Source organism: Triticum urartu, chromosome 6A, assembly GCF_056163025.1.
Source record: "Triticum urartu cultivar PI428250 chromosome 6A, HENAU_Tu73, whole genome shotgun sequence".
NCBI lineage: Eukaryota > Viridiplantae > Streptophyta > Magnoliopsida > Poales > Poaceae > Triticum > Triticum urartu.
Window position 1 is genome coordinate 473,616,177 of NC_141878.1, and position 20,950 is coordinate 473,637,126.

Sequence of the window (20,950 nt, forward strand, 5' to 3'; positions counted from 1 at the left end):
ACAATATATACATGGTGGATACACCCAAAGAAGGCAATGGCAACGAGATAGCGGAGGATGACCCCTCCAAGAAGCAACCCAAGTGCCGACGTCAGCGGCGCCGCTCTAAGTCCTGCCAAAGCAAAAGTGGTGATACCGGCACAGAAGATAATAATACTCCGGATAGTGCCGACGACAACAACAATCCCCTCCAGCAAGATTTAGAGCAGGAGAATGGAGGAGCCAGCCCTCCTCAGAGAGCGGCAGATGGAGAAGAGGAGGATGATAATTACATGCCCCCTCCGAAGACGAGGCAAGCCTCGGCGACGACGAATTCGTTGTGCCAGAGGATCCCGTCGGACAAGAGCGCTTCAAACGCCGGCTTATAGCCACGGCAAATAGCCTTAAGAAAAAGCAGCGGCAACTTCAAGCTAATCAGGATCTGCTAGCTGACAGATGGACTGAAGTCCTCGCGGCCGAGGAATATAAACTCGAGCGCCCCTCCAAGAGTTACCCAAAGTGCAGGTTGCTACCTCGACTGGAGGAAGAAGCGTATGATACGGCTGATCGGCCACCTCGTGGCCGTGATAGAGAGGCATTCCAGCCAAAAACTCAGCCTCCACCCCGACGCCATTCAAATAAAAAGGCATGGGGAGATACGCCAGACCTGCGAGACATATTGGAGGACAAAGCAAAGCATGCAAGATCGATCTACGGATCACAAGGGCGCGCCACTCTGCGAGACGATAAACGTCACGCCGGATACAGCAAAAGCAAATCCGACCGGGCCGAACACAATGGGCAAGACCCATTCGAGCTGCGTCGCGATATATCCCAATATAGAGACGCCGCACACCCCTTATGCTTCACAGACGAAGTAATGGATCATCAAATCCCAGAAGGTTTCAAACCTGTAAATATTGAATGATACGACGGCACAACAGATCCCGCAGTATGGATCGAGGATTTCCTCCTCCACATCCACATGGCCCGCGACGATGACTTACACGCCATCAAATACCTCCCACTAAAGCTCAAATGACCATCGCGGCATTGGCTTAACAGCTTGCCAGCATAGTCCATCAGTTGTTGGGAAGATCTGGAAGCCGCATTCCTTGACAACTTTCAGGGCACTTATGTGCGGCCACCAGATGCCGATGACTTGAGCCACATAATTCAGCAGCTAGAAGAATCGGCCAGGCAATTCTGGACACGGTTCCTAACAAAGAAAAATCAAATCGTTGACTGTCCGGATGCAGAGGTCCTAACAGCTTTCAAGCATAACATCCGCGATGAGTGGCTTGCCCGGCACCTTGGACAGGAAAAGCCAAAATCTATGGAAGCCCTCACGACACTCATGACCCGCTTTTGTGCGGGAGAAGACAGCTGGCTGGCTTGCAGTAATAAAATATCAAAAAACCATGGTACTTCGGATACCAAGGACGGCAATAGCAGGTCACATCGCAACAAACATAAGCGCCACATTAACAGCGATAATAACGAGGATACGCAGTCAATGCCGGATTCAAAGGCTCTAAACCCGGTCAGCGGAAAAAATCCATTCAAACAAAGTACGCCGGGACCGTCCAGCTTGGAACGTATACTCGATCGCTCGTGTCAAATACACGGCACCCCAAAAAAGCCATCCAATCACACCAACAGGGATTGTTGGGTGTTCAAGCAGGCCGGCAAGTTAATTGCCGAAAACAAGGACAAGGGGCCACATAGCGATGATGAGGAGGAGCCCCGGCAGCCACACACCGGAGGACAGAAGAGGTTTCCCCCACAAGTGCGGACGGTGAACATGATATACGCAACCCACATCCCCAGAGGGAGCGGAAGCGTGCGCTCAGGGACGTATATGCCTTGGAGCCAGTCGCCCCAAAATTCAACCCGTGGTCCTCCTATCTGATCACTTTCGATCGCAAGGACCATCCCACTAGTATCCATCATGGCGGATTCGCCACACTGGTTCTGGACCCAATCATTGACGGATTTCACCTCACTCGAGTCCTTATGGATGGTGGCAGCAGCCTGAACCTACTTTATCAGGACACAGTGCGCAAAATGAGTATAGACCCCTCAAGGATCAAACCCACAAAAATGACCTTTAAGGGCGTCATTCCAGGCGTAGAGGCCCACTGTACATGCTCAATTACACTGGAAGTGGTTTTCGGATCCCCGGATAACTTCCGAAGCGAAGAGTTAATCTTTGATATAGTCCCGTTCCGCAGTGGTTATCATGCACTACTCGGCCGAACCACATTTGTGAGATTCAATGTGGTACCGCATTATGCATACCTCAAGCTCAAGATGCCAGGACCTCGCGGGGTTATTAACAGAGGAGCACACTGCGGCCCTCACAGCAGAAGCGCAAAACAACCTCTCAAGGCAATCCACCAGTTTGGCGTTTCAAGACCCACACACCTTCAAGCACGCTCGGCGCAATCGACAAATAGACCGCCTGGCGCGATCTGAGCTCGCGTAGCAATGCGGCCCCCACCCCAGTCCCAGCCAAACGACGAAGCTCATGCCACGCGTACATAATTACACATTAAAAATACCATGGGCACAGGTGGGGAGGGGGGCACACTACGGCAGGCCCCAAGACGCGGCTTAAACCACACTAGGGGCTTCCCGTTTGGTTATTTTTCTCTTTTTTCAGGACCTTAATCTCTGGAAACCCTGTCCGGCAGCACTATTGCCGAACACATGATGCAGCAACCAAGGAGGCAGAAAGCTACGTCACACCACGGAATTCCCAGGTGGATTACAATACCAAGCGAAATATTTGATTTAATACTATTCCTCAGCTCGCCCTTGGAAGGGACATAGTCCCACTCTTTGCTTATTGCACTATCTGTATCATTCTGCTTTAACACACCTTTTTGAATAAACAATGCATAACATCACGACTATTATTGCATTCTTGTTATATATATATGTGTGTGTGTGTGTTCATTAACGACGCCTTGCAACTGTACACTTTGGTATGGCCAATACACCAGGGGCTTACGTACCCCACAATATGGGGTGAAAAGTCCGAACACTTTCACAAGTGCGGCACCCCGAACTTATAGCATTATATGCATCAGCCCCGAATCATGTCTTTGGTCAAATGTTGGGTTTGCCCGGCTCCTATGTTTTGGTACCTTACGTTCCGCTCTATCGGCTAAGGTAGCGCTAGGAGAACTACTGTGATTGTGCCCCGGTTCTGCCGGGCTGAGCACCTCAGTAGAGAAAGCTAAAACTGACTGTCATGATAAGGTGAGAGACTGGTCGCTGTTCGGTGAGGTTTTCGAGTCCCTAAAGACTTATGCCGCTTAGGGCATGGGGTCGGCCCTGTCCGGCTTAAAGGTGTGTATCGCGCCCCGAATTCGGCCTTCCGAATACCAGGGGCTTCGCCGAAATTTAAAATTATAGAATTCAATGGCTAAGTGAGAGTGATAAAGCATTATTAGTCCGGTTGCCTTGTTCGTTGTGCTGAGCACCTCCCTCGAACGACCCAAACATGGGAACAAGAGTGCTCAGGTTTATCCCGAACACCCCAGCACTCGTGGCATGGGGGCAGAAGCCGAGGACTAGCCATCTCTCAGATTGGATAAACAGACAAACAGAAGGTAATATTTTAAATTCACACAAGCGTTGCATAACGCATATGAAACAAGTTTTCATCATACAGGATCACACGAGCAAGTTTACTCAAATATTACATCCTTTGAACATTCGTCCGCCACAAGACGGGAACCCTTCAGGACACCCTCATAATAAATTTCGGGGGTGCGATGCTCCTTGCCCTGCGGCGGCCCTTCCTTGATCAGCTTCACAGCGTCTAGCTTGGCCCACTGCACCTTCACACGGGCGAAAGCCCGGCGTGCACCTTCAATGCAGATGGACCGCTTGACGACCTCCAGCCGTGGGCAGGCATCCACAAGCCGCCTCACCAGGCTGAAGTAGCTGCTCGGAAGGGCGTCGCCAGGCCACAGCCGGACTATAAGGCCCTTCATGGCCTGTTCGGCCGCCTTGTGCAGATCGACGAGCTGCTTTAGCTGGTCGCTCAGAGGCATCGGGTGTTCGGTCCCAGTATACTGAGACCAGAATAGCTTCTCCGTTGAGCTTCCCTCCTCGGCCTGGTAAAACTGTGCGGCATCCGACACGCTGCGGGGCAAATCTGCGAATGCTCCTGGAGAGCTCCGAATTCGGGTAAGTAATCGGTAATTTACTTTTACATAATTGCTCTGCATATAGAATGCCTTACGCGCCACTATCTTCTTCATTGCATCGATCTCCTGGAGGGCCTTTTGGGCTTCGGGTTTGGCACTTTTCGCACTCTCGAGGGCCGCGGCAAGCTTAGACTCTCGCATCTTCGAGTCAAGCTCCAACGCCTCGTGCTTCATCACGAGAGCCTGGAGCTCTTGCTGCACCTCGCCCACCCGAGCCTCTTGCTTTTCTTGCTCGGTGTGCTCCTTGGCCGCTTTTTCTTCGACCTTGGTTAGCGCTTGCTTCAGGGTCGCCACCTCGGTCGTGGCCTCTGGCAGATATACGATGATCCTGTCATTTTGCAACTGCGTTTTTTATATATATACATATCTATAGACAGCGTATTACTTACCCTTGTTCTCCTCGAGCTGCCTCTTGGCAAGGCCGAGCTCTTTCTTGGACCCCTCGAGGTCCTGCTTCAGTACGGCGACCTCCGCAGTCAGTGCGGCAGATGCCAGCAGTGAGGCCTGCATACCCATATTGACATACTTATATTAGACTCCTGCGATATTATTTGATCCTCTGTTCGGCTTTTCTTTGTGAACACCGAACAAAGCATCAGGGGCTACTGTCTATGTGGTAATATTTTTCCTATATTTTAAAACACTTACCTCAAAGCCTGTTAGAAGGCTGGCACATGCTTCAGTCAATCCGCTCTTGGCGGACTGAACCTTCTGGACCACCACACTCATAATAGTACGGTGCTCCTCGTCGATGGAAGCGCTGTGAAGCGCTTCTAGCAGATTGTCCGGCGCCTCTGGATGGACAGAGGTCACCAGCACAGGCGTCTTGCCCCTCTTAGAAGGAGGCCGCCTGCCCGAGCCCGGAACCACTGGAGGTTTCGGCGCGGTGTTCGGCTGAGGGCCGAACTTGGAGCTCTCAGGGGGCCCGTCCCCTCGGCTCCCGGAGTCCGGAAGGTCGCCTTGAGGCACCTCCGGGACTGTTTCCCCTTGAACCGGTGCCTCGTGAGACAGCACCTCGGCGTCATCAGCAGGATGAGGGGAAGTGGCGGTCGGGACTGGATCGCTATCCATGTCCGACGAGCCCAGGGAGCCGTCCGATGATACATCGATACGGGCTCGGGGCGGCCTGCATAATCATATTTCGGCGTTAGGTGAAGTAGTGTGGCAAAGGAATACTATGACTTACTCTGGTATCCAAATACTTACGACTTCCCCAGGGGCTTGGCCCTGGGCAGCCACTCGTCTTCGCCGTCGGCGGCGGTGGTAGAGTAGTCCGGAAGGAGAGTTCTCCCCTTCTTGGACCCTTCGGCCTCCCCAGTTGGGGCGGCCTTCCTTTTCTTGTCTCCCCCGTCTGGAGGGGGAGCATCCTCTTCTGCCTCCTCGTCTTTGGGGGAGGATTGCGCCGTAGAGTCCTCGGATGGTGAGTCCGTCGACCCCTGGCGTCGGGAACTCTTTCGGGTTCCCTTGGCCTTCTTGGTCTTCTCCGGTACCGTATAAGGAGCCGAAGTCAGCATCTTCGCCAGAAGAGCGTCTGCTGGGCCTTCGGGCAAAGGAGCCGGATAGTCGATCTGTCCGTCCGTCTCCTGCCAGTCTGTCAAAGGTACGAGAGTTTAGATCTCGCATGGAGTCAATCTATAAAAAATAAGTATCCTGTGAAAGGTAAAACAGCTTACCACACTGGCTTGGCGCTTCACGCTGAATCCGCGATCCTCAGTAATGGGAGGGGGGACCTCAGCGCTTTTGAACAGCACCCTCCAGGCATCTTCGTGAGTTGTGTCGAAGAGTCTGTTCAGAGTTCGATGCTGCGTCGGGTCGAACTCCCACAAGTTGAAGTCCCGTTGTTGGCACGGGAGGATCCGGCGGTGGAGCATGACCTGGACCACGTTGACGAGTTTGAGCTTCTTGTTCACCATGTTTTGAATACATGTTTGGAGTCCGGTCAGCTCTCCTGAACTACCCCAGGACAGGCCCTTATCTTTCCAGGAGGTGAGCCGCGTGGGGATGCCAGATCAGAACTCGGGGGCCGCTGCCCATGCAGGGTCACGCGGCTCGGTGATGTGGAACCACCCCGATTGCCACCCCTTTATGGTTTCCACAAAGGAGCCCTCGAGCCATGTAACGTTGGGCATCTTGCCCACCATGGCGCCTCCGCACTCCGCCTGGCGGCCGCCCACAACCTTCGGCTTGACATTGAAGGTCTTCAACCATAAGCCGAAGTGGGGCTTGATGCGGAGGAAGGTCTCGCACACGACGATAAACGCCGAGATATTGTGGATGAAATTCGGGGCCAGGTCATGGAAATCCAGGCCGTAGTAGAACATGAGCCCCCGGACGAATGGGTGGAGAGGGAATCCCAGTTCGCGGAGGAAATGGGTAAGGAACACTACCCTCTCATGGGGCCCGGGGGTGGGGATGAGCGGCCCCTCATCTGGGAGCCGGTGCGCGATGTCGTCGGGCAGGTATCCGGCTCTCCTCAGCTTCTTGATGTCTCCCTCCGTGACGGAGGAGACCATCCACCTGCCTCCCGCTCCGGACATGGTGGGGGAAGGTTGAGGTGGGAAGTGCGGACTTGGGCGCTAGAGCTCGAGTGTGCGAAAATGGATGAGCAAAGGAGGAAGAAGGCGTGGATGAAAAGGTGAATCCTTATCCCTTTATATGGGCGGACGAAACTATGCGCCCCCACTAGCCTGGTAAAACTCGCTTATCCCCCAAGCGCCGTAATCGATGGCGCGGTTGGGTTACCCATGCCCGTATTGATGAGAATCCCGTAATTAGGGGACACGATCTCTGCTTTGACAAGACATGTCAAAAAACTGCCTCGCGTTATGTGCGGGGCTAGTTAAAGGAAACGGTTCGAATAATCCCCGGGCCATGACATAACGTCATGCTGCCAAAACAAGTCAGCAAATTAGATTTGCGAAAATATTATTCTCTCTACGGTGGTATGTGGAACTTATTTTGCAGGGTCGGACACTATCCTTGTATTCAAATTCTTCCGTGGTGTATTTGGAGGAGGAACCCGCCTTGCAATGCCGAAGACAATACTGCGCGTCGGACTCATCGTCATTGAAGCCTGGTTCAGGGGCTACTGAGGGAGTCCTGGATTAGGGGGTCTCTGGACAGCCAGACTATATCCTTTGGCCGGACTGTTGGACTATGAAGATACAAGATTGAAGACTTCGTCTCGTGTCCGAATGGGACTCTACTTGGCGTGGAAGGCAAGCTAGCCAGTACGGATATGGATATCTCCTCCTTTGTAACTGACCTTGTGTAACCCTAACCCTCTCTGGTGTCTATATAAACCGGAGGGTTTTAGTCCATAGGACGAACAACAATCATACCATAGGCTAGCTTTTAGGGTTTAGCCTCTCTGATCTCGTGGTAGATCTACTCTTGTACTACCCATATCATCAATATTAATCAAGCAGGACGTAGGGTTTTACCTCCATCAAGAGGGCCCGAACCTGGGTAAAACATTGTGTCCCCTGCCTCCTGTTACCATACGGCCTAGACGCATAGTTCGGGACCCCCTACCCGAGATCCGCCGATTTTGACACCGACACTACCCCTATCGACAATAGTGTAAATCCTGTCAATAAGGATGTCAAGTGTCAGGGGTAGACAGTAATTTCCATCTCGCAAACACTTTCTTCGAGCAGCCCACAAATTATAGTGCGTGTTTAGCCGCTTCGTTCAAAACTTGGGAGAATTAGCATTCACGTTTGCCCTGGGACCTGGCAAACTAAATTCAAATCCAATTTTTATTCGATTACGAATATCCACAGATAATTATACGTTTTGTTATTTATTTCTTCAAAACCACAACAAAGATTTATTCCACCTTTATATATGATTATGATTTAGAAATTCCGCGATCTTCGAATTCAGTAGGTTGGATACACTCTGAGTCAAACAGTTATTTCATCCAATACAATATGCTCACACGACAAACAGTTCACCTTATGTCAATCATACAAGTACTGAGGATTACCTCGCCTAAAAAATTTGGATCATTAAAACACATGGACAACATAGGGGGTCTTGCAACATAATCCATTCAGAGACATGACACGACATGCAAGTACAATAATCTAATGAAAACTTCAACTGGTATCTAAAGAAGAACCGGGATTATCTTGGGCTTCAGATAGCAGAAACAGCAGGACCTCCTCCGCCTTCAAATGCAACATTCTTACTTCCTCCAATTCTTGGGTTGCTTGCATAATGCGTGCCGCTAATTCCGTAATTTCCAGCCTCAAGATAAATATTACCTCATTCATGGCAGCCACACCATCTCTTTCTGCCTCTAGTAGAGCCTCAAGCACTATAATATCTGTGCTCAGACTGCTCTCCGGCGGTGTTGCCTCTGAACTGCTACCATCTGGTAACATGGATGGCGCACTGCTTCCACAAATAGATTCTGGGGTTGTACATTGTGTCCTAGTGTGAACAGCATCCTGAAAGGTTTCCGCTGGACATCAGTAAGAGATAGTTATCGTATGATCCAGGCAGTAAGCTTACATGGTAAAGACCGACGAATTATTGCCAAGCATGGCAAACTATATTTAAATGGTTCAAAGCAGCATCAGCCGAAAAGAAATTAAAATGGTAAGATGAAACTAGGGATGTAAGTGGCAAATAAATGAAATCCGCCAGTCCCATCTAGTTAGTTTTTGCTACCTCCCTAGTTCATTTTCCTCAAAAAAACAAAAACTCTTTTGAACTATCATACCACTAGTGGACTTTAATCGGGATTAAACCGGACCCAGTTGACATCCCTAGTTGAAAGGGAATGTACATCCGCTATATTTAAGTTGCCAAGGCATCTAAGCAGTTGAAATAATCTGAGAAAGCACTTAACAGTGTGGCCTCATATAAACTACGAAGACAGTCTTGTGATGAAGTTGAGAGGAAAAGTTAAGGACTCAAATGAAATAGGCATGCATTTGTTTAAGATAGTATAGCAGGCACTGCTGACATATTGGCCAAATCAGGTATAGCGTAACAACAAATAAGCATTCGAATCAAGCAATACAGCAAAGCAGACAACTGAACTATTTGTAATTCGGTAGGATTACACGTTGAGGGCACAAGCCAGAAAGCAGCCCACTCGCATTACATTTCACATGTACTAAAACACACTGGCTTACCATATGTTGCTATGAAGCCTAGCTGTTGTTGCAATGTTCTTTGAAGATATCGTCAGCATCCTGTGGTTGCAAATCTAGTTGTTGTAGTTTATTCTGCACCATCTATTTAGGTAAAATTAATTTTAATCGCATGCACTGGTCCGAATTGATCATCAATGGTTCATCCAAACTAATGAAAGAAGGGTGTGTGCATACACGACAATACTCCCTCCGATTCTTTTTACTTTGCGTATAAGTTTTTCTTAGTTTTCTCGTATTAGTCTGCGCATTGCCGATTCGTAGCGCTGGTTTCCTTTTGTGCCCCGCCCCATCCGCCTCTGCCCAAATTAATTGGCAAATTAGTCCAGAAAAATTAAACCAGTGCCCTCCTTGGTATGCGGGTCAAGAGTTATGCGCAGAGTAAATAGAATCAGAGGGAGTATATCTGCTTCCCTCTATTTTTATGCTTGTTCGAGGTGCCAGCCCCAAAAGAACAAATATTTTGCTTGATGGGCTTGGCAGCTCCATAATTAATAGAAGCATCAAATTAGTCATGCAACTTGGGAAGATCAAGAACACACAAACAAGTAATGAACAGAGGCTCGGAGCAGTGATGTAATAGCTAGCATCAGAAAATGTAGGGTAAAACGAACAAAAAGCAGCGGAACCACATGCTAGTTTGCTGATGTGTAATTAAGCATAGAGAACATTAAGCAGTCTGATGGAACCAACAGGTGGCATCAGAACAAAACTAAAGCATATTAACTATATGTGCACTGGTATGTAATTTAGCACATGTAACATGTCCACTGCCAGAAGTATGGCCCTACAGGTGCAAGCAGAATAACGCGTCTCATGAAAAACTGAATGATGCCCTGAAGAAATTCAAAGGTGCAGTGCTTATGCTAGGAAAGTGAACGTAGGCGCCGGCCGTTGGATAATAGTACCTGATTCTCGGCGGCGTATGGGTATCGTTGTCATACTTGATAGCTAAGGATCGTCGATGGTGCTCGTGTTGCGGTTGAGTTTGGGCCGGCTGTCGCCGTCGCTGAAGCGGCTCCGGTGGTACGGTTGCGACGCTTGTCGACATACAAGAAAGCTCATCTGTGGTAAGTGAACAGTTGCACGATAAAGAGAAAAACCGAAGAAGTACAAATCAAAATAACCTGATGAGGTTGCGGCGTCGGTAAAGCAGGGCCAGTGGAGTTGAATATGGCGTCCGTGGAGCGGGTCCGGTGTACTGGACGAAGGCTTCGGCGGGCGTGTTGTATAGTGTTTTCGGTGAGGCGGATCTGTTGCGGCGGATGAAGGGCCAGCGAAGGGGCGGACGAGGGAGTCAGTGAAGGGCCTACGCTATGGTGGACGAGGGCGCCGGTTCAGCAGATCCGGTGCGGTGGACCATGATGGCGGTCAAGGAGATCTGGAGCGGTGGACAAGCCAGGTGCTGAAGCGGCTCCGGTGAAGTAGTGAGTTGGCAGTTGGGGGTTCCAAGGTGCGGAAGGTAGATCCAGCGGGGTGTGAGGTCCACCGCTGCGGCAGAGGACTAGATTTGGTGGCTTGCCGTGGTTGGGGGGGGGTCGGGGAGGGGCTCTGGGGAAGAATGTTGGGGGCAAAGAGGGGAAAACAATGGAGTTACCAAAGCAGCCCTTTTCCGTTCATGTGGCAGGGGTAAAACAGGAATATCGCAGGGCTAAACTTTCGGGCGCGTGATATTTCGATGTGAGCGGGAAGTTTGAAAGCTTTTGGCGCCTAAAATTATAAGTATTCTGATCTCGTATGGCCGACTATGATATCATGGCCGACAATTTGTTTGTTTTGCACGCAAAAAAATGTGCAAGTTTTGAAAATCAATGTCTCCAACTCGAAACTTAGATTGTCCATTCAATTCAAATATGGATCATTGAGCTACTACAAGAAAATACATCATACGGTCCAATTCAAATGAAATTCCAAATGTGTTTATCCTAAATATGATGACAAAAGCAAAAATGTGTAGGTGTATGAATAAAGTGGATGATTATAAAGTTTGAAAATGCCCGTATGTGTATATCTCTAGGTTTGATATACGAATTTGAAATCACGAAATCCCGGCTTAAAAAATGTACCTCCGTTTAAATGAATTACAAAAGCTAATGACGGAGTCGAATTCCAAAATTCCAATCTTAGGTTTGTAATTCTGGTACATCAAGGTATATCACGCATGTTCAAAGTATCGTTATCTCATAGTACAAACCGTGAAACAAATTGATCAACCATGAGTGCACAATATCTCAATTATGCTAAAGTCCCTCAAATATAGACACCTCACTCTTTATCTGAAGTCAACCCCCCCCCCACCACACACACACACACACAGAGAAGTCGTTCTCTCCCCCAAACACCAACACGCGAGCACATTAACACCCCTCTCTCTTGCAAAGTCCGGACCCCAACATAGGTCTCTATCACTTTGTCTCTCGGGCATGCACACATCTCTTCCCTCACTCTCTAGGTCTCCCGGTATCTCTCTTACCCAAGCACACACACTATGTAGAGTGTATATTTCCCATACACACAAAACGTCGCCCCCAAACGTCTATCTCCCTAGTTATGTGGTTCTCGTGCACTCACCTCACACACCACCCCCACTCCAAACAAGCACACTTTGTCTCCTTGTGCACCACTCTCCTCTTTCTATCTCTCCCACATGTGACCCGCCCCAGCTCCTTCCCTGTATACATATATGTCGTGACTCTTTGCATAGCTCCCTAATGTATAATCATTCTCGATTTCACACATTGTTCTCTACACCATCTATTCTAGATCTGTCATGAAGTCCCTATCACACACACGATGACTCGCTTCCCTTGCGTCTCCGTTCATAGGCCAATTTCGGACAACATGAACATTGTCGCCCTATCTATATGCCATTTATGGACACAAACGACCCCTCTCTTCCTCTCTCTCTCTCTCTCTCTCTCCGTCGCTAGCTCTCTCTTTCTCTCGCTCTCACACCCCTCTCCCACACACACACTCAATGTCTCTTCCAAATAGTCTGCTCCCCCCGCCCGCACCCGTGCTATCTCGCTACTACACATGTCACACCATTCCCCCTTCCCTTATACTAGGTTTACATCATCAGTGGTCTCTCTACTCCACATACACTCTCTCCCTCTCACACACAAACGCGTGCACAAACACACACAGACACACACAAACACCCATTTACCGGGATCCTCATATCTCCTCATGTCCGCATGTGTATCTCACACACTCACTCTCTAATTATGTATATGTGTCTCCACGTTACACAACACAAAGCCCCATGTACATGTCTCTCTCTATCCTCCACACACATAGACACAAAGAATCTATTATCATTGCCTCAGTCTCTAACATATCACACATGCACTCTCTCTCTATCTCTCTCTCGCAAACACGCTCAACAAGGGTTTCCCTGTGAATAACTTACCGTCTATTCATGAACAGTCATGGCAGTACGGCGAACACGAGACGTGAAAAAGAATAAATCTACTCGTGGTTAGACCACCTAGTATGACTACTAGGACTAGAGCAAGCCAAAAAGCACGCCGCCGTCACCCCCTCCTTGTCGGCGACGGGAAAATCTTCGTTTTACACAGTCGAGAAGTCATTGTGCTAAGGCCCCACATGCCGAGGCGTTGAATAGAATGTAGATGCTAGTTTACGGAAGCAAGTGTCGATAATACGTTTGTATCTCCATACTTATATTTCTTCTCTTATAAAAAACTGAGTTTGTGATGATGGTACGTGTGCCATCTTGCAATATAGACCGTCCGATCTATATCTGACGGATGGAAATTAAAATAAAAGATACCCGCACCCCTTGCCACATTTCCAGACAAGGCCTTCCCTCGTTCATCCTTTTCTCCAACAAACCTCATTGTTGAGCAATTAAGAAAGGAAGCCTCTGGAACAAACTGGCCTGGTGGCCGCTTCCGGCGTCGTCAATCCCCATGCCTCCGCTCAGTTCGACCACCAACCACCACCACACCCCACTCCTCTTCACCTTATCTCATATTTCTCGAGATATCATTAGTTTTTACACATGGGATTACTCCCGCAAGGGTCAATCACAACAAGTGTTTTATAAAAAATGCATCTTGATGTTCCGTGCAATGCACGGATCTTGCTAGTACTCCTACACAAGACTAAGTTGGTGATGCTGGTGTGTCTGCCATCCGTCGTTTCTGACCATTAGATCTACATCTAACGATTGTGAGGTAAGTTGTTGCCTTTTCTCACCAACATCCCACTTGTCTACCAATTTGCAGAAAAACCCATAATTAGTATCTTAAAACCAACCACATCCCTCCCTGACCTCACCAAACAGCCCAAGGAATATATTCTAATTGAAACATAATATATCTCTAGTGACATATGTATATCAAAATTAGAGTGTTCTGTACCAAGTTTGTGAATAAGTATTATTCTAATTATGATTTGTTGCAACGGACATGAACATTGCTAGTATTTCCAACCATGCATTTCTTTTCCTAGTATTCCATAGTTTCGAGTTTTCCATCAAGATATTAGTCACTCATGGTTGATATTTACTTTCAATCATGTACACATATGCACTATGTAACTAGCCTTGCTTATTGGCTTCCAAAGCTTAACTTTCACTCCTACTTACAATATGTAGAGTATTTAACAAAAAACTGCCACTTTCAACCAGCCCTAGGAGGAATATATTGTACAAAAAATATCAAAAACATACCCAAAATTTCTTAATCCATGCCAAAAACTACCTAGTATTCCTGCCGACTAGGTTCGTTTAAACCCATTTATGACAGGGTTGGCCCACATGTCCGTGCTGACGAAGCATCTTAAACCAACACATTTTGTTTGACCGTTGACACGAGGGACCCACATCTGACCTTCTATCCTGTCATTCCCCCTCAAATCATTATTTTTCCTGAACATTACTTCAAATAGTACTGATGCGTGTTCGTCGGTGGCGCCGGTGATGAGCGAGTTGGCCGCCGCTCCGCCGGACGGGCCGGACGCCGCGCTGGGCTCCGCACGGGTTGGCAGGCTGGCCCGAGCGTGACTCGCGAGCGAGCAAGCCGCCGCGCTGGCCTTCTCTCGAGCCAGATGGCTAGCCTTAGCGCGGCGCGCGCGAGCAAGCCGCCGCGCTACCTTGCCAATCTAGCTAGCAAACCTTGCAGACAAGCAGTGGACGGGAGCTATCTTGGCTAGCTAGCGTCCGCGAGTGCCGGACGGAGCTGGCATCCGGGCTGCCGCAACATGGGCTCCGCACCGCCGGCGGTTTTGACCTCGCCTTCTTCCGACGGCGGTAGCTGCGTCCCATGGCCGAGGATGATTAGGTGGACGGGCCGGAGGTAGGAGGTCACTCGAGGATTTTTGTTGGTAAGAGCATGTACAATGGTTGATAAAGTAGTCTTATCTTAAGTCTGCCATGTATGCAAGTGGTTGTAGTTTCTTGGCATTTTAGTGGTTTCTTGCATTATTAGAGCAAGTACAATAGAGCTGAGTCAGCGGGCTATAAGAAATAAACTACTACTACATGTTGGCTATAAGATGGGCTGTAGATGACATGGCACTGGCTTATAGCCAGCAGCTGGCTATACTATTAACCATGCTCTTAGGGGTTTCTTGTAAGGAACAATGTATGTACTACTAGCGACAAAAGGCGATTCTAGGTTGCTTTGTACTCCAACAAGTACTACTAGTGGTCGCGGGAGTGTATACCTCGTTTTGTGGGTTCGATCCTGGGCGAACGCACGACTGCCTTTTTTTAAAAATAGTACTACTACACTTCGCTGCGAGCCAATATTTTACACGGGTAGTTTGAGTTTTGAAGTCAAGCGGACGTGCGGCCCCACAATCTGGGTGCACTGGACAACCTAGCCACGTGAATGGGTTTTCCTTCCCAGCATCCCGTGGCTCGCCCTAGCCACACCTCGCTTGCAGCTTCCAGCTAGTAGCATATTTAAACTAGCGCCTCCCAATTAAGCACGAGGAGCCGGAAAGGCCTGGCGGGGCATTGGGAACTGTGCAATATGGCTCTGTACATAAAGTGCTCTACTACTACTCTGTAGCTTGTGGCGTTGCATGCATGTACTTCACTCCGTTATCGGCTCTACTATAAAAGAAATTCCTCTTGTCGTGTTTTTTTTAAACGGAGGCAAAAGCTTTGCTTCATCTCATTCATAAAGAAGGAACTACTAACAAAGTTCGACGAGATCCATTACACCTCCACAAATGGAAGCGAAAAGCCTAGTCTCGTTGTATCAAATAACTCAAATGTAAACAGGTTGCTTGTGTGTGTGTGAGAGGAGTGGCTGAGTAGGCTAGCTACGTGAGAGGAGCGGCTGAATAGAGCACCGAGAGTACCCACTAGGCCACTACACAGGTGTAGTTCCCCTGCATTGATAGTACAATGATGGTTCTAGAGAACAGTAGTACCCTTCACTTCCAACTGTAGCTCCTTGGCCCTGAGATTCAAGAGTTCAAAACTGGTGCACTATACAAGACTAGACTAGAAGTCCAGTACATCGCACTACTAGTTGAGAAAAGTAGTAATAGTACTGCTACAGTACGAGTACGTACTCCTCCGTCACATAATGTACGACATTTTTTGACACTAGTTGGCGTGTACAAAAAATGGCAAAAACATACCCAAAATTTCTTAATCCACGCCAAAAACTACTACCTAGTGCTAAAAATTTCTTACTAGTGCTATTATTTACAGTATAATGCAATCCCATAACGTTCCATAATGCTAGTACTAGTACTCCATGGTACCAAAAACTACTACCTAGTGCCAAAAATCCTTACTAGTGCTATTATTTACTAGTGCTATTATTTAGAGTAGTAAATAATAGCCTCACCCCTTCACTGAGGAACGATCTATAGTTGGAAGGGACGAGGCCCTGCGGTTACTACGCTCTTATCTCCTCCTCGCCAGTTCCCCTCCCCCCGAAGAGAAGGCAGTTCGTCGCTGCTTCCATGGATTCGCCAGGCGGTTCTCCTCCTCGTCGGGGCTGGGAGACCTTGGACGATGATCCTGTGGGAGAAATCGCACGCCGCTCCGACGTCCTCACCGCCGCAAGACTCGGTGCTTCCTGCACTAACTTTTTCAAGACGCTGCTTAAACATGCCATGCTTGTTGGTCTTCCATGCGTCCTCGAGGAGAAGGTTCTTCTATGGGACAATCCTTCGAACAGTCTACCGCTCCCTGGCCATGGTTGCACGTTGACTCCACTAGAGTTGCCGACGTTGAGAGGTAGTCGGATTTTGTCCGATGAGCAGGTCAGTAATGGAGTTTGATCATGTAGTACTTAGTTATTCCATTTCCATCCCATAATTTCTCCGCTGCCCACCGTCTTATATATAGGTCTGGGTCGGTGCCAACGAAGATTGGCTTGCATACCTCCGGCCGGATACCACTGTCATTTTGCACAACATCCACAGCAGTGCGGCCGTTTCGGTAGACCCCTTCTCCACCATTGGGATCGGCCTTCCGGACTGGCTGGGCAAGAATACGTATGATGATGCCCACATGAGATTGAAGAAGATAGCAATTGCGGACCCACCGACAAAGCGACACGGCTATGACGATTACTATCTCATCGTGGTGTTCGACATAAGGATTACCATCAATATAGGAGGCAGTAACGGCAGAGGCTGGCGCATGTTGGCGGCGGCAGATTTGTACCCCTACACATTCGAAGACACCATGTGCCATCTAGGCTGCATCTTCGTGGTGACAAGCCAGGGGACTTGTTTCATCTGGTTGCCATCCTACAGTATGGGAGGTTACAAACAGAATGCACAAACCATCATTTGCATCCCTAATGGTACTCCATTATTTTGCAGGGACCAGTCATCCCCCGATCAAAATAAGATCGCCGATCGTGGATGTGCATTCGTCCAATTCCGACAACTTTTATTTCTGCACGAAAACAACACCATGGTAATTCTGCTAAAAACAACGTCTGTCTGGGTTAGTTTCATTTAAACCATGCAAATTAGAGTCCAAAACAAGAGCAAACGCGTTAGAAAAAGTAGATACGATGGAGACGCATCAACTCCCCCAAGCTTAACCCATTGCTTGTCCTCAAGCAATTCAGTTGACAAACTGAAAGTGATAAATAAAAACTTTTACAAACTCTTTTGTTCTTGTCTACATAAAGTTGCTTAAATAGCACCAAGGTTTTTAGCAAAGATCATGACTAACCATGTCAACAATAAGTCTTAAAAATTATATTAACTTGTATCAATGGCATAATCAACTAGCGAGCAATAATAAAATATCTCAAATGCCAACACTTTGTCAAAGCAATCATGATATAATACGACAATAATGGTATCACTTGCCATTTCTGAGACTGCAAAAGAAAAATGTAGAGCACCTCCAAAGTTCAAGCAGCGACTAAACATTGTAATTCATGGTAGAAAAGATCCAGTCATGATACATTTAACATTAATATACACAATGCATGACGATGACACTAGTGCTCTTAGGTCAGGCGCTTGTTTGAGAAGGTAATGACTCAACATAAAAGTAAATAGATAGATCCTTCGTAGACAGAAGCAGAGATTTGCAGAGGTGCCAGAGCTCCAGGCTTAAGTGAGAGATAAATATAATTTTGGGAGGTACATCCTTCCTGTCAACGTTACGACCAAGAGTTATCAATATCTTCCATACTAAACCAATTAGCGGCGGTTCCCAAGCGGTAGAAGTAAAGGTTTACTCCCCCTCCGCCAACAAACACACTCCATGGCTAGCCGAATCCAAGGGTACCGTCCATACTGATACGTCTCCATCGTATCTACTTTTCCAAACACTTTTGACCTTGTTTTGGACTCTAACTTACATGATTTGAATGGAACTAACCCGACATGACGCTGTTTTCAGCAGAATTACCATGGTGTTTTTTTTGTGCAGAAATAAAAGTTCTCGGAATGACCTCGAACTTCACGCAGAATATTTTTTGAATTTATAAAAAATATTGGCGAAAGAATCAACACCAGGGGCCCACACCCTATCCACGAGGGTGGGGGGTGCGCCCACCCCCTGGGGGGCGCCCCCTGTCTCGTGGGCCCCCTGAGGCTCCACCGACCTCAACTCCAACTCTATATATTCACGTTCGTGGAGAAAAAATCAGGGAGAAGGATTCATCGCGTTTTATGATATGGAGCCACCGCCAAGCCCTAATCTCTCTCGGGAGGGCTTCGGAGAGGGGAATCCATCGTCATCGTCATCATCAACCTTCCTCCATCACCAATTTCATGATGCTCACCGCCGTGCGTGGGTAATTCCATCGTAGGGTTGCTGGACGGTGATGGGTTGGATGAGATTTATCATGTAATCGAGTTATTTTTCTTACGGTTTGATCCCTAGTATCCATTATGTTTTGAGATTAGAGTTGCTATGACTTTGCTATGCTTAATGCTTGTCACTAGGGCCCGAGTGCCATGATTTCAGATCTGAACCTATTGTGTTTTCATGAATATATGTGAGTTCTTGACCCTATTTTGCAAGTGAGTAGTCACCTACTATGTGTTATGATCTGGTAACCCTGAAGTGACAATAATCGGGACCACTCCCAGTGACGACTATAGTTTGAGGAGTTCATGTATTCACTAAATGCTAATGCTTTGTTCCGGTACTCTATTAAAAGAAGGCATTAATACCCTTAGTTTCCACTAGGACCCCGCTGCCACGAGAGGGTAGGACAAAATATGTCATGCAAGTTCTTTTCCATAAGCACGTATGACTATATTCAGAATACATGCCTACATTACATTGATGAACTGGAGCTAGTTCTGTGTCACCCTATGTTATAACTGTTGCATGAGGAATCACATCCGACATAATTATCCATCACTGATCCATTGCCTACGAGCTTTTCACATATTGATCTTTGCTTAGTTACTTTTCAGTAGCCACTGTCACAATCACTACGAAACCAATACCGTTACTTTTGCCACCATTACCGTTACTTCCATATTACTTTGCTACTAAATACTTTGCTGCAGATATTAAGTCTTTCAGGTGCGGTTAAATTGGCAACTCAACTGTTAATACTTGAGAATATTCTTTGGCTCCCCTTGTGTCGAATCAATAAATTTGGGTTGAATACTCTACCCTTGAAAACTGTTGCGATCCCCTATACTTGTGGGTTATCAAGACTATTTTCTGGTGCCGTTGCCAGGGATCATAGCTCTATTCTTTGAGTCACTTGGGATTTATATCTGTTGATCACTACGAGGAACTTGAAAGATGAAAGAACCAAGATTTTTCCCTCAACTACGAGGGGAGGTAAGGAACTGCCATCTAGCTCTGCACTTGATTCACCTTCTGTTATGAGTAAATATGCGACACCTACACCTGCTATTCATTTTGATATGTCGCATGTTATTGATGATGCCGCTTCTGCTATGCATGATGCTTATGATGAAACTACTTCTATGCTTGATAATATTGTGCCATTAGGTGAATTTCTTGATGAACAACTTGCTAGTGTTAGAGAGAATGAAATTATTGAAACTGATAATATTGATGAAAGTGATGATGAAGATTCTCCCCCTAGATATGAATTGCATGTTGTGCCTGAGGGTTATTTTATGGATGAAGAAACTACTAGAGATCTTTTAGCTTGCAATGATAGATATGATCTTAAGAAACTGTTAGCTAAGCTGAAAGAAAAATCTTTGAATGCTAGAATGAAATATGACCCTGCTTTTGCTACTTCACCTATCTGTATTTCTGATAAGGATTATGATTTCTCTGTCGATCCTGAGTTAATTACTTTGGTGGAATCTGATCCTTTTTATGGCTATGAATCTGAAATTGTTGTGGCACATCTTACTAAATTAAATGATATAGCCACCCTGTTCACTAATGAGGAAAAAATTTGTTACAACTATATCCTTAGTTATTTCCATTCTCATTAAAGGGTGATGCTAAAACATGGTTTAATTATCTTGATCCTGGTTGTGTGCGTAGTCCCCAAGATATGATTTATTACTTCTCTGCTAAATATTTCCCCGCTCATAAGAAACAAGCTACCTTAAGGGAAATATATAATTTTGTGCAAATTGAAGAAGAGAGTCTCCCACAAGCTTGGGGGAGGCTTCTCCAATTACTTAATGCTTTGCCTGATCATCATCTCAAGAAAAATGAAATACTCGATATCTTTTATAATGGACTGACCGATGCTTCCAGAGACCACCTGGATAGTTGTGCTGGTTGTGTTTTCAGGGAAAGAACTGTTGATCAAGCTGAATTTGTATTGAATAATATGTTGAGTGATGAAAATGATTGGACACTTCCTGAACCAACTCCTAAGCCAACTCCGAAGAAAAGGGGTATTCTATTTCCCAGTCCCGAAGATATGCAAGAGGCAGAGAAATCTATGAAAAAGGGTATTAAAGCGGGAGATGTTAAGAATTTACCACCTATTGAAGAAATACATGGTCTTGATAACCCGACACAAGTAGTAAAGGTAAATTCTCTCTATAGATTTGATGAAGGTGATATTCCTTGTAATAAGTCTGCTAGCCAAGGCTTGGATGAGTTTGATAATTTTATTGTTAAGCAAGAAAACTTCAATGCTTATGTTAGTA